The sequence below is a fragment of the Bubalus bubalis genome, chromosome 9 (genome assembly GCF_019923935.1).
Source record: "Bubalus bubalis isolate 160015118507 breed Murrah chromosome 9, NDDB_SH_1, whole genome shotgun sequence".
NCBI classification, from domain to species: Eukaryota; Metazoa; Chordata; class Mammalia; order Artiodactyla; family Bovidae; genus Bubalus; species Bubalus bubalis.
In genome coordinates this window covers 24,090,725-24,106,065 of record NC_059165.1, presented here as the reverse complement: position 1 = coordinate 24,106,065, position 15,341 = coordinate 24,090,725, and positions in this window count along the sequence as shown.

Below are 15,341 nucleotides of genomic sequence, written 5' to 3'. Positions count from 1 at the left end.
ATAAACTGTGGAAAATTCTGAAAGAGATGGGAATACCAGACAACCTGATCTGCCTCTTGAGAAATTTGTATGCAGGTCAGGAAGCAACAGTTAGAACTGGACATGGAACAACGGACTGGTTCCAAATAGGAAAAGGAGTTTGTCAAGGCTGTATATTGTCACCCTGTTTATTTAACTTCTATGCAGAGTACATCATGAGAAACGCTGGACTGGAAGAAACACAAGCTGGAATCAAGATTGCTGGGAGAAATATCAATAACCTCAGATATGCAGATGACACCACCCTTATGGCAGAAAGTGAAGAGGAACTACAAAGCCTCTTGATGAAAGTGAAAGAGGAGAGTGAAAAAGTTGGCTTAAAGCTCAACATTCAGAAAATGAAGATCATGGCATCCGGTCCCATCACTTCATAGGAAATAGATGGAGAAACAGTGGAAACAGTATCAGACTTTATTTTTTTGGGCTCCAAAATCACTGCAGATGGTGACTGCAGCCATGAAATTAAAAGACGCTTACTCCTTGGAAGGAAAGTTATGACCAACCTAGATAGCGTATTCAAAAGCAGAGACATTACTTTGCCAACAAAGGTCCGTCTCGTCAAGGCTATGGTTTTTCCTGTGGTCATATATGGATGTGAGAGTTGGACTGTGAAGAAAGCTGAGCGCCGAAGAATTGATGCTTTTGAACTGTGGTGACTCTTGAGAGTCCCTTGGACTGCAAGGAGATTCAACCAGTCCATTCTGAAGGAGATCAGCCCTGGGATTTCTTTGGAAGGAATGATGCTAAAGCTGAAACTCCAGGACTTTGGCCACCTCATGCAAAGAGTTGACTCATTGGAAAAGACTCTGATGCTGGGAGGGAATGGAGACAGGAGGAGAAGGGGACAACAGAGGATGAGATGGCTGGATGGCATCACTGACTCAATGGACGTGAGTCTGGGTGAACTCAGGGAGTTGGTGATGGACAGGGAGGCCTGGCGTGGTGCAATTCATGGGGTTGCAAAGAGTCAAGCACGACTGAGCAACTGATCTGATCTGAATGATATGTGATGCTGAACATTTTTTCATGTTTCTATTGGGGATATATATGTCTTCATTGGAAAAATTTTTATTCAGATCTTCCGTTCATTTTTATTATGCTTTTGCTTTTGCTATTTTTAAGTTGTATGAGGTCTTTATATATTTTGTATATTAATCCTTTTAGGATATGTGATTTGCAAATATTTTTTCCCATTCACGTTTATTATAGTTTCCTTTGCTGTGCAGCAGCTTTTCAATTCAAGGCAATCCTATGTTTATTTTTGCTTTTGGTTCCCTTATGCTTGGAGTCAGAGCCACAAAAACATTGCTAAAACTGGTATTGATGTGGTTGCATGTGTACTAAGTTGCTTCAGTCATATCTGACTGTTTGTGGTCCATGGACTATAGCCCACCAGTCTCCTCTGTCCATGCGAGTCTCCAGGCAAGAATACTGGAGTGGGTGCCACGCCCTCCCCTCCAGGGGGTCTTCCTGACCCAGTGATCATATTCACATCTCTTACATCTTATGCATTGGCAGGCAGGTTCTTTACCACCAGGACCACCTGGGAAGTCCATCAGTGTATTACTACCTATGTTTCTTCTAGAATTTTATGGTTTCAAGTCTGACAATCAAGTACTAAGTCAATTTTGAGTTAATTTTTGGATATGTGTAAGACAATGGTTTGGTTTCATTTTTTTGAATGTGATAGTTCAGTTATCCAAATATCATTTATTGATGAGATTATTTTTCTCTAATATGTCTTCTTTCCTCCTTTGTTGTAAATTAATTGTACATATAAGTGTTTTAACTTCTGGACTTTTGATTCTGTTCCATTAATCTGTATGTCTTTTTTGTGCCAGTATCAAACTGTTTTGATTACTGTTGCTTTGTGGTATAGTTTGAAATCAGGGAACATGATACCTCCAGCTTTGTTCTTCTTTCTCAAGATTGTCTTAGCTATTCAGAATCTTTTGTGGTTCTTTATAAATTTTAAAAGTATTTGTTCTAGCTCTGCTAACTATGTCATTGGCATTGTGATAGGGATTTCATTGAATCTATAGGTTGCTCTGGGCAATACATTTTAACCATATTGATTCTTCCAATCTGTGAATATGGTCTATTCATGTGTGTCTTCTTCAATTTCTTCATCAATGTCTTATAGGGTTCAGCATCTTTCACCTCCTTGGTTAAATTTATTCCTAAATATTTTATTATTTTTTCATTTCTAAATGGCATTGTTTTCCTAATTTCTCATTATGATAGCTTGTTATTAGTGCATAGAAATGTCACAGATTTCTGTTTATTGACTTTGTATTCTGCAACTTTACTGAATTTGTTTATTCTAACAATTTTTTGGTAGTCTTTAGAGTTATCTCTATATTGCATCACATTGATCTCTGTTTTTATTCATTCAGAGATGATGGTGAGACAATCAAGCTATATCTTCATACCCTACCCACATTTACATAAAAATAAATTTTGTCAATTTCATTATGTTTGAAAGCCCTGTAGGCCAAGAACAGCACATTCCCACAGACTACCGCCTTGTTAGAGATATATGGATGGACCTAAAAAGAGGACCAGAGCTTTCAGATTCTATTTGAGCTGGCCAGGTACTTAAAGTCCAGCCATTGCAGTAAGGTTCATGTTTTCAGCAAATTTTACAGCTGATTTCTCAAACTGCAAAGCAACATCTGCTACTCCAGTCCCAAATATATGCCAATTACTGTTACAGAGATTTCTGCCTAGAACAGATGCAGTTCTTATGTTTAAATGCATCTGTACATTTATTGCATGGAGCCCATTTTCTACAGAGGTCTCTCAGCCAGCTCTGGAGGGTAAAGGAAGCTTAATGCAACACTGTGCTGTAATGATGCCATTTGTTAGATTGTTAAACTTTGTGAAAGAGTACAATTAAGTCAGTTTCCTATAAATTTAAGCTTTTTCCCCCACTACAATCAATCTTAGAGGTAGTCATAAATCAATTATTTTATACTTCAGACAGTTTTTCTTTCATCTTCTTTCCAGTTTAGAACCAATAGCAATTGTTCCGCAAAAGAAGAGTCATAAAGAAGTTGCCAGAAATTTAAACAAAGATAACTCACAGTCTGCTAAGAAGTTTAGGGCTGCATCTTATAAATAATGAGAAAATATTATGAAAGCAGGGAGTTGTTTATAGTCATTCTTAAAACAGACTCTACACTAACATTCACAGAGTGAAGTATATAAGAGAACTGTGGGTGACTTGATTTTATTTCTTTGGGAGGACTTGTTGTGTCATGTCATTTGGATCTTATTTGGGGCTTCATGCTGCTGTGCTTTTCATCATTCATTTAACAAAAATTCATTATGCATCTACTCTGTGCCAAGCATTATAGAAATAAAAATGAAAAAAGGAAGTCGCTATTTTCAAGGAGTTTATCATTCTATTTACACCAATAAATTACAAAACAAAAAATAGAAAAAAATAGAAAAGTATGCAGGGTCCTGTGATAACAGAGAGCATATCATTGATAAATGACAATTGCTGAAAGTGCGCTCTTACATTGGTACAGTTAAAATGAAAACCCAACAACCCCTAACAGCTTTCATAAGTGCCTCAATTGTGTACAGATCATGCCCCATGCTGTGACAATCAGGCATAATGCACTATAAATGTGAAAGGAATAAGCCTGGAAATTTACCCCAGACTGATCTGTGACTTGTGAGGAAGTTGGCTACCTGAAAACTGCTTGGGCTCAAAGAAGAAGCTGTCTAAAGCAGGCTCATAGAAAAACCCACCTGAAATATTTTCAAAATTGACCAGATAACATTTCTAAGGAGAGTGGAGGCATCTCATTGACAAATAGGTTGACACACAGAACCAAGCCCGCAGCCCTCAGGAAGATAAGGGGCTTTGGTTCAGGAGTGGAGGATGAGAATGCTGATAAGTGCGAGGTCCAGGGTGTTGGTCATTGGTTGGGTGTAGAGGGGAGAGGGCTTGGAAGCGCTGAGTCCAGTTGTCCTCTGGGTAGTACTGCTTCTGGACAGCCACGCTGTGCACTAGGCTCCCAGGCTCAAGGGAAAATCATCAAAAGGGAAGGAGTTAGCTATGTGCTATAGCGATTACCAGTTCAATTTTCTGCCTGAGTCAGATTCTCCCCTTGTCAGTCCTAAAGGGTGTGTATTTGGGACTAAGCCAGCAGTGGAGAATGAGGCAGACTGTGTTATTTATAGAGAATAGTTACTGGTTTATTTTCCAAACAACTGTGGAAAACAACATTAAAACAACATTTGTAAACCAGCTTGCAAATAGGAAACTACATGTACAACAAGACATTTTTGCTATTTGGTTTTAATCTTTTCTGCCTAAATGTTTCAGGAGATATGTCTAGCTAAAATTGTATCTATTTTACATATGCCCACCTTATTCCTTTTAGGGATATACATCAGTGTGTGACATAGGGACAAATATTTTTTTCAGATCAAAACAATATTTTTTAACCCAATAAAATTGTAAAAACAACAAGAATACAGCAGGTCGGGGCTGGGGGGCGGGGAGCGGGGAGTAGATTAAGTGTAAATGATAACAACCCAACTTCCCAACTGAAAACCCAAATGTCTGGAAAGGCTTCAAAGTGCCCCCTGCAGCATTTGTCTGAAGCCTGGCAGCTCCGAAGAGGAGCTCTGTAATGGGGACAAAGACTGCCAGATGCGTGGTGTGCCAGTGCCAGCCGAAGTGAGCTGGCAGAAAGAGCCGCCAGCAACTGACAGTGCCAAGATAAAGAGGCCAGGGAGACGGGAGGCCGCGGATGGTTTCCAAGGGAGCCGGACTGTTTTCAATTACTCGCTCTAGTGTTATCCTCAGCCTTACTCTTTGTGATTGTATGTGGGTCACTTCTGTCCTACATCCATCATTTCCTATGTCAAGGTTAGAAAGCCAGAGAACGTGAAGTGATTTGTTTCTAAACAGGGGTGGGGACAGGCATGACGCAAGAGTGAGACATCCATATCAGGCTGGGCTGGAAAGCCCAACATCTCCAAATGATGCATCCCGATGGACACAAGGTTTTTGCTGCACTGAATTCTATCAACTGGTAATGAAGTGTGTGGAAGAAGCAGCTGAAGAATCCGTAGCCAACCCTTCCATTTATTTCAGTTAATTTCTTTATTCCTCATTCTCTACGTTCTGTTTCCAAATCCTCTTGCACTATTTCCTGGGACAGGACAATCTCCATATACAACTGAACCGAACAGCAAATCTCAGGAGCAGTGATGGTAGTCATAATATCTACTATTTATTAAGTAGTTGCTACATTCCAGGTTCTGTACTCCGCATTCAGTCATTATAACCACCATGCAAAGTAGATATCATCATTCCTGTTTTATACATTAACATCTGTAAGAGATTAGAGCTTAAAAAAGATAACAGACAAATCAGCAGGCAAGAATACTCCAGAGATAAGTGCTTTAACGGGACGGCACATCAAGCTATGGAGAGTACCTACAGGGTCATCTAGCTTAAATTTGGTGGGAGGGGGGAATAATGGAGTGGCTAGGGGAATGTTGTTGGAAGAAGTTACATTTACACTGAATAATGAAATAATGAAGAATGCAGAATTTGGAGATTCCTCAAAAAAATTAAAGAAAGATACACCTACTATATGATCCAGCAATCCCACTTTGGAGTATATGTCCAAAGGTAATAAAATTAGTATCCCAAAGAAATATCTACACTCATGTTCATTGCAATGTTATTCATGATTGCCAAGATATAGAATCAACCAAAGTGTCTATTTATGGATGAACTTAGAAATTTTGAGATAAATACGTAGACAGGGTGGGGAGAGGAAAGAGGGAAAGGGGGGGGGGGGGCGGGAGAGAGAACTATTATTCACCCTTAAAAAAGAAGGAAATCCTGTCATTTGTGACATGGATGAACCGGAAGAACATCAGTCAGGTAAATAAGGCAAGCACAGAAAAATAAATACTTATACATGGAATCCGAAACAGTCAAACTTATAGAAGCAGAGTTGAATGGTGGTTACCAGGGCTGGAGGATGGAGCTTATGTTGTTCAAAGGGTATACAGTTTCAATTATGCAAAATGAATATTTCAAGAGATTTAATGTGCCACATGGTAACTCTAGTTTTTTTGTTTTTTTTTTTTGGTAACTATAGTTCAGTTCAGTTCAGTCACTCAGTCGTGTCCAACCTTTGCAACCCCATGAATCGCAGCACACCAGGCCTCCATGTCCATCACCAACTCCCAGAGTTCACTCAGACTCACATCCATTGAGTCAGTGATGCCATCCAGCCATCTCATCCTCTGTCGTCCCCTTTTCCTCCTGCCCCCAATCCCTCCCAGCATCAGAGCCTTTTCCAATGAGTCAACTCTTTGCATGAGGTGGCCAAAGTACTGGAGTTTCAGCTTTAGCATCATTCCTTCCAAAGAAATCCCAGGGCTGATCTCCTTCAGAATGGACTGGTTGGATCTCCTTGCAGTCCATGGGATTCTCAAGAGTCTTCTCCAACACCACAGTTCAAAAGCATCAATTCTTTGGTGCTCAGCCTTCTTCACAGTCCAACTCTCACATCCATACATGACCACACGAAAAACCATAGCCTTGACGAGACGGACCTTTTTGGCAAAGTAATGTCTCTGCTTTTGAATATGCTATCTAGGTTGGTCATAACTTTCCTTCCAAGGAATAAGCGTCTTTTAATTTCATGGCTGCAGTCACCACCTGCAGTGATTTTGGAGCCCCGAAAAATAAAGTCTGGCACTGTTTCCATTGTTTCCCCATCTATTTCCCATGAAGTGGTGGGACCGATTGCCATGATCTTCGTTTTTTGAATGTTGAGCTTTAAGCCAACTTTTTCACTCTCCACTTTCACTTTCATCAAGAGGCTTTTTAGTTCCTCTTCATTTTCTGCCTTAGTTGAGAATAATTATTATATACATGAAATTTGCTAAAAGAGTATATCTTAAATGTTTTCAACACATACACACAAATGGTAATGTAAGGTGACAAGTATGCTTGTTAACTTGATTGTGGTAAGCATTTTATAAGTGTGTTAGTCACTCAGTCATGTCCAACTCTTTGAGATCCCATGGACTGTAACCTGCCAGGCTCCTCTGTCCAGGGAATTCTCCAGACAAGAATTCTTGAGTGGATAGCCATTCTATTCTCCAGGGGATATTCCTGACCCAGGGATCAAACCCAGGTCTCCTGAATTGCAGGCAGATACTTTAGCAGCTGAGTCACCAGGGAAACCCAGTATTTTATAATGTACATCCAAACATCACATTGTGTACCTTAAATATTACCTTTTTATTTTTCCATTATACCACAATAAAGATAGAAAAGCTAGGGTAGCAAAGGTCCTTATTACTAAGGGAATGATGGAAGAGCCTCCTGCCCTCCTCATGAAAGTTACTGTCCACATAGATGTCCCGAAGACCAGCTGTAGCACACGGGTTTACGTAAACTGTGTGTATAAAGCCCATCAAATCTGGAACTGCAAACTCTAAAAATTCTTTATCTTTTCAAACTTCCAGACAGAGGAAAGGACACTAAACCGTTTGGTTCCCTGGCTCTGGGAGAAGGTGTGAGCCCTTCATCTGCTTGTCCACTTGCATGTCACATCCAGCTCCCAGACCTGTGTAGAATCACAAACTTTTCTCCTTGCTTTGTCTCTCTTGAGGGTAAAGGGGATACTAATGAGCCAGCTCCTACACTCGATCATCTAAGCCAAGAGTTGAGCTTGTCAGTGGAAGGTATGAGAAAAAAACAATCCTAGAAAAAAGGAAGACTGTAGCTAGTTTCTGTTACCATATCTTCTTCCTTCCTAGCAGATCACTCACCTGGTTCTAGATTACCTAGAACTTCTCTGGGTTATGCAGTCTCCTGTCACTAAATTTCTCTCCTGACTTACAGCCATGGTCAGCACAACTTGAACCTATGGCTCTTATCTGGGGAAGAAAACAAAGGAAACTTTGTGTAGATGTTTGATCATTCAAAGCCTTAAGGAACCTGAACAGAGTTGGAATACTATTATTAATAAAATTCTTCAACAAATTCCATATTCTGATAGCACCTTAGTGCATCTTCAGCATTGTCTCTTCATTCCCACTGCCTCAGATTCGAATCTAGCTTCAGAATCTCTTGTCTGCAGTAACTTCTTAACTGGTCTCCGTGCTTCCATGATCCTACACTAAACTTGTTTACCATTTGCAGCCCTCCTTTTCTGCTAAAGTTTCTGCCATAGAACTTGCTTCCTCTAGGAATCAAGTCAAGTTCCTTCACTTGTCATGTAACCCTCCTCAATATCTAGAAACACATTGTTTCACCACTAGCTTCTCAACACTCAACCTTCCACATAGGCAAGTGGCATCATTTCTGTCCTTTCATTTCCTCCAACTAAATATTCTCCCTGAACACAAACCCAAATACTGCAATTACTTCAAGTCCAAATTGAGCCCTTCATCCATGTTAAAATCACATAAGTAAACTTCCTTAATTAACTACTAGTTTTCCTTTTTGTAATATCTACAATATGTATATTCAGTAAATTGTGAATGTAAGAATTTGAAGACATCCCAAAATCTTTTGGCCCAACTGCCACATCAGATAAATAAACTGAGCCTTTCTGAATTAAATTGACTTTTCCATCTACTCTGTGCAGTTTTACTTCTTATCTGACTCTCTGATGATTGCTAAGCTTGCCTTGCCCCCTGCATTAGACTGAAAACTCTTCAACCTTGCCTGCCACTTCTTGGGAACTTCTTTGATGCCCAGTACACTACTGAACTGAATGCAAACTGAATTCAGTTGCATTTTTAAAATTCACTTGGGCTCATTCTTTCAAGAAACTTCCTGCTATTTTATTTGAGGATTTAAATACCCAATTTCTAATTTATTTTATTTCCAAATTTGGATGTTCATGTATCTTATTTTTACCAAGTGGGCACAACAGGTCAAAACAGATTGAGAATATACTCAACACAAAAGGCAGGCTTCCCATCACTGCTAAAAATTTGCTGAAATATTCCCAGTTCAGAAAGGGCAAAAGGCACAAGTTACCACTCAGTTCACTGCCTCTAAACATAAATCAGATCCCTGTGAATCTTTAGAATTTGATGTTCTGCCACTGTGAAGCTTCCCAGCATGGCAGCATCATACTTCCCTTCCCATGAGAGTTTACATGTAACAGAAGAAGCTGTCAAGAATTCCTTATTTCCTAGAAGGTTGAAAAGGGAATGAGATCCTCTGAGGATCACTGATAAAAGTGAATTTTAAAAATAAGTAAGCAAAATAATGTGAGATGTTTTATAGACGCTCTCCTACATGTAATAGGGCAACCATATGCCATGTTATTCTTCAAGTCTTAATGACTCATTAAAACCATTATACCACTTTTTCATCAGTTTCAGGACAAAACTATTTGAAGCTATATTCCATCTATATTACCTGGGATAATGAAAATAATCATCTCCTAGTCCCAGATTTTGTACTATAGAGAAAATTATTTATCACTGATTTATTCATGTCACATCTTAAACTGTTTTTTAATCAAAATTTAATTATATAAGAGATACTTTAAACAAAGTCATTTCTCTCTTTTGGTACATAGTCGTAGCCAACCACAACAGTAAATGTCACTTCCTAGACCAACAGCTCACACATGTTCAATACAAATGTTATAAATACGTACATAAAGTTTTAGAGTGTTTAATAAAAGCTTAATAGTTTGCAGACATGCTTGTTTCCAATTTTTTGGTGCAATTCATTTCCAGAGTTATCTGGACACATGTGGAAATGCTGCCCTTTAAACACTGCCAAATTTTTACATCCCCTGCACATAACTTGTCTGAGCTGTTTAGGAAGGGAAAAGTCCCATAAATTAAGATGACATGAAGGGGAAAAAATCAGCTTCATGCAACAAGAAAACAATTTGTCCTTTCCACTGAAAGATCCTAAGCAAATAGCCAAAGATAAAGATCTAGAGAATGAAAATATTGTTTAAAAGTTTCCCTCTTTGAAATAATGTTTAAACAAATTTCAACATCAGTAAAACTTGGCTGATGTGAAGATTGTGCAAAGATGTGGTTCTTTATACTGTGGTTGAGATTTTGTTATTGTTCAGTCTTTCAGTCATGCCCACATTTTTGCAACCCCATGGACTGCAGCATGCCAGGCTTCCCTGTCCTTTACCATCTCTTGGAGCTTCTCAAACTCATGTCCATTGAGTCGGTATGCCATCCAACCATCTCATCCTCTGTAGTCCCCATCTCCTCCTGCCTTCAATCTTTCCCAGCATCAAAGTATTTTCCAACGAGTTGGCTCTTTGCATCAGATGGCCAAAGTATTGGAATTTCAGCTTCAGCAACAGATCCTCCAATGAATATTCAAGACTGATTTATTTTAGGATTGACTGCTTTGATCTCTTTGCAGTCCAAGGGACTCTCAAGAGTTCTCCAACATCACAGTTCAAAAGCATCAGTTCTTTGGCACTCTGCCTTCTTTATCATCCAACTCTCACATCCATACATGACCACTGGAAAAATCATAGCTTTTACCATATGGACCTTTGTTGACAAAGTAATGTCTCTGTTTTTTAACATGGTGTCTAGGTTGGTCATAGCTTTTCTTCCAAGGAGCAAGCGTCTTTTAATTTCATGGCTGCAGTCATCATCCACAGTGATTTTTGGAGCCCAAGAAAATAAAGTCTGTTGCTGTTTCCATTGTTAAGATTTATAGATCTTAAAACCTTAAAGTTATTGAATACTCAATTAGAATAAACTGGCAGTTTGCAGGTCACAGTAAAAAGTGGGTAAACCTTCACTTATCTGGTCTTCTGTCCACAATGGAGCACATGGTTTAGACCCAAATGAGCAGCCTCGCTACTCAAATCGGGTTAAAATCTTCTGAGCAGATCAAACCAGGGAAATGACCCCCTCTTCAATTTGGCTTAGAATTGGGGGCACTAAGGTTCAGCAACATATAAGTCCTGATCAATGAGAGAAAATGGCATCACACCTCTACAACAATGTGCTTCCAGAGTAAAATGTGTAGACTAACCTAAGAGGAAAACATGGTGGTAGATGCTGTCTCATAGGATAGGGTAACGAGGAGCCAGAAGAACATGTTTATTTCAGCTGATCTTGTTGTCTTAAAATTTTACTTAGGATTTGAAAAATACTCAAATGTTCAAGGAAACAAATGGGTAGGTGAAAGGGTCATTTTAAAACTGTAAATGTTATCACCATCCATGGACCAAATAGTTTTCTGGGAGGAGGGGGCTGAATAGGCTTTTGTGTCTCTCATATGTATTACTTCATTGAAGATACTGTTATTTTGATTAAGTGTGGAAAAATAAATGATAAAAGGCAGAAGCAAATTAGCTATATGCACATAGCTGTGTCAGTTAGGGCTGTGATAACAAAATACCACAGACTGAGTGACTTAAACTGCAGAAAATGGCTTTCTCGGTTCTGGAGGCTAGAAGTCTAGATCAAGGTGTCCTCAAGTTTGGTTTCTTCCAAGGCTTCACTTCTTGGCTGGCAGATGGCTACTTTCTCGGTCTTTTGTCTTTCCTCTGTCGGTAGGTTGTCTGTGACCAAATCTCCTCTTCTTATAAACACCCTAATCATATTGGATTAGGGCTCACCCAATCCAATCACTGCATTTTACCTTAACTATTTCTATAAAGATTCCTACTCTAAATAGTCACATTCTTGGATATTGGGGTTAGGACTTCAACACATAAATGTGGGAATGGGGGAGGGGGCACAATTCAGCCCATAACAATAGCTATGTATGAAAATTGAAGTAGAGACTTGAGGTAGCTCAAATGGATAATTTGAGTCATATTCATTTTTACTTGCTGCTTCACAATAATTGAGGCAAATATTTTGGTTAAGAGTTTAAGTTATCCTGTAGTAACTTAAACTAGTACATTCTTTTTATTTTTTTACTAGTACATTCTTTCCAAGCTTCTCTGTGGCTGTTACGTTCATTTTTGTGCTGTACAAGAAATGTACACTTCTTGATACTAAAACTATGTAAATGGCCTTAGATAACTAGAATCTTGATTTTTAAATCTGAAGAGTGCAACCCATGAGTAAGACATGAGACCACTTAGTGGGTGGCAACTATTGCTTCAGTTAGAGACTAAAATTAATACAGTATATAAAATAGTAAAATAACCAGATGCAGAAGTACTGTCGGGGAATATAGTAGAGTAATAATTTCTGAAAATTATTTGCTCCATAATAGCAGTTTTTAAAATGGCAAAATTGTCACAGTCAACTTTTTCATAACTCTGGAAACTAAACAAAGGCTTTTGGCAAGCCGAGGATCTGGCTGAATATCTGTAAAAACAATTAAGTTTGTGGCTTTTTAGCTTACCCCATTCTTAGCCCTCTGCCCCCCTTCTGTAGTAGACTCACAAGCCAACAGCCAGAATCATAGTGAATCCAGTACACTGGCCACTACTGGAAGGGGCCCAAGTGAACTCGCTCAGTCATGTCTGACTCTTCACAACCCCCTGGACTGTAGCCTACCAGTCTTCTCCGTCCATGGGATTTTCCAGGCAAGAATACTGGAGTGGGTTGCCATTTCCTTCTCCAGGAGATCTTTCCGACCCAGGCATTGAACCTGGGTCTCCCACATTATAAGCAGACGCTTTACCGTCTGAGCCACCAGGGAAGACTTCCCTGGTGACTTCCCTGGAAGGGGCCCAAGGAGGATGGAATTCTTCCAAACCGCTTCCCAGAGTATTGTCATTGTTTGACTCTTCTGATGGTTCCCTGGAAGAATCAACTCACAAAACTGGCTTTTTGTTACCTGGTTGAATCTTGCCTAGTGAAAATAGGTGACTATTAAAAACAATCAGAAGTGATTGTTGAACAGCAATCCCTGGATCAGGAGGATCCCCTGGAGAAGGAAATGGCAACCCATTCCAGTACTTTTGCCTGGAAAATCCCGTGGATGGAGGAGCCTGGTAGGCTGTGGTCCATGGGGTCACAAAGAGTTGGACATGACTAAGCGACTTCACTTTCACTTTTTTTTTTTTTAAGAATGCCTGATGCTCTAGATTACAATTGGGTAAAACAATAGGCTAACCAAAAGGCTTATAAGGAGAAGTAAAGAGGTGATGTCCTTTGGGAGCTTTGGAAAGTTCTGATACATGTCTAGGAATCTAGAAGGCCACATGTCAGCAGAGGACTGTGCATTGGTCCAAGGCTGGGCACATGCTCAGGAAAAAACGTGAGGAAGGTCCTCAGCTCGTGCCTCCGCTGACCTGGGGTCTTGGCATAAACAGAAAGTTGTAGTCATAACACACACAGGCCTTCTACAGAAAACACTGAGTGTACACTTTAAAACAGTGGATTTCATGGTATATGAATTAGATCTCAAGTTTTAAAAATATGTGGGTTATTTATCTGAAATTTGAAAAAGAACAAGAGTAGGCAGTATGGACAAAATGTTGACTGAAAGATGCCAAATGTTCTATTCACAGGAAATTCAAAAATAGGCAACATTATTTTAGGTTGTTAAGGCTCTAAATAGCTGTTATCTCTTTGGGGATTTAATAGTAAGTCAAATAAAGACTTTGCTTTTTTGTTGGTATCTTCTATTATAGTATACGTACATTTGACATTGACTTGGGATTTATGCATGTATTATTTTTCTTTTCTATTTGTAAAATCCTAGATCCTGGTAATTATTATTTTATTTTGCAAAATGCATGGCATAGTAGTTTGCACTTAGTGCATAAAAGGAAGGAACAAATTAAGAAATGAATTAATATAGTGGCCTTTGAAATATACTTCTTAGAAATTCAAACCAGATATATAATAAAATGAATAAAAATCTAATATTTAGATACAAATAAAGCTCATCAAACAATATGGAAGTAAAACAAAGGAATATGTGTGTGTTTGTGTACATGCATGTATGTATTTATATATGCAAGTTACTGAATCTATTGATCATGTATTTGGAAATTTAAAGCTATCATCCATTAGCAGGTCATTGTGATTATTGATTCAGAGCTCAAATATCCTCTTTTCCATTCTGTACCTCAAATACAGGCTGTCAAACCAAGTTACTATTTCACTAATGTCAGGCAGAGCTAGAGAAAATCAATAAGAAAATAAATATTTCACCCCAGAACCAGAGCAAAGGATTTTGACTGTTCGGTAGAATGAAGCAAGCCTTTATCATCTCTTGGCTTAGAGATACTCAGGAAATTTTGGAAATAGAGCTGAACCATGCACGTAAATCAAGCAATTTTCTTTTACTTGTGTATTCTCAAAACACGGTAAAATCAAAATCTGTCCCTCTCTAATAGAATCCTATAAGCGAAGTTTTTGATGGAGAATCACAGAATCCAGATAGGAATAAAATATGTATTTGTTCAGAGCTGTGCCTGTCACAGACATCTCACAGGCTGGCAGGTTAAACTCTGTCAGCTCTGCTGTTGGTTACTGCTTCTCTTCGCTGATTGACCATAATTGATTGACCAGTGGGTGGTGAACAGCAGGTGGGTGAGACCACACAGCCTTAACAGCAGTAAGGAAGCACTTCAGACATTTTTCAAGGCCTCAAGTTGTCTGGTGTTTATTTTCTTTCAAAGTCTCACATGTAACTGCTCAATCTTAATGGTAAGAAGAGCAACTCCTTTTGAAAAGAAGAATTCTTACCAAATCTGTACCTAGTTAAAATCCCCTGTATTACTAAATCCTTATGTATTATAATCTTCTCCATGCCTTAATGTAAGCATCTTAAGGTGTGTGAATCTACTACTTAGCTGTTCTTTTCCACTAATTCTGAGATTCTGGGTAAATAATAATAGAACAGCGTTCCCCAACTTCAATATGTCACTTTCACAATCATAAATTCTATGCTTTAGAATAGGTGAGATTTGACTTTCACAAATGATTCTTTCACAAATGTCCTTGACCACACTACTGTGGCTCCAAACCTTATATTCTTCAGACTCACATTCTGTCTTCATTGTCAGTCAAGTTGGTCTACAGCACCTATACAAATGCAGCTGGCTCTACCCTGTTAAAATCAAATTTGCCTTTACCTTGAGTTTTAGCCATCATCTCATTTGCAAATAGATGAAACAAACTTCAAGTTTTGGTTCAACCAAAGGTCTTTGTCAAATAGCAAGGTTGACATTGCTGACACCATCTATTCCAACTCTGAAGATTCCTCAGCTCCACAACTACCGCCACTTTGCCTTTCAGCCTGAGCTGCGGGGCTTATGGCCCTGTTGTTACGGTCACATTCCCAAGGTAACTTTTGGGTTGCTTGTTTCAACCTT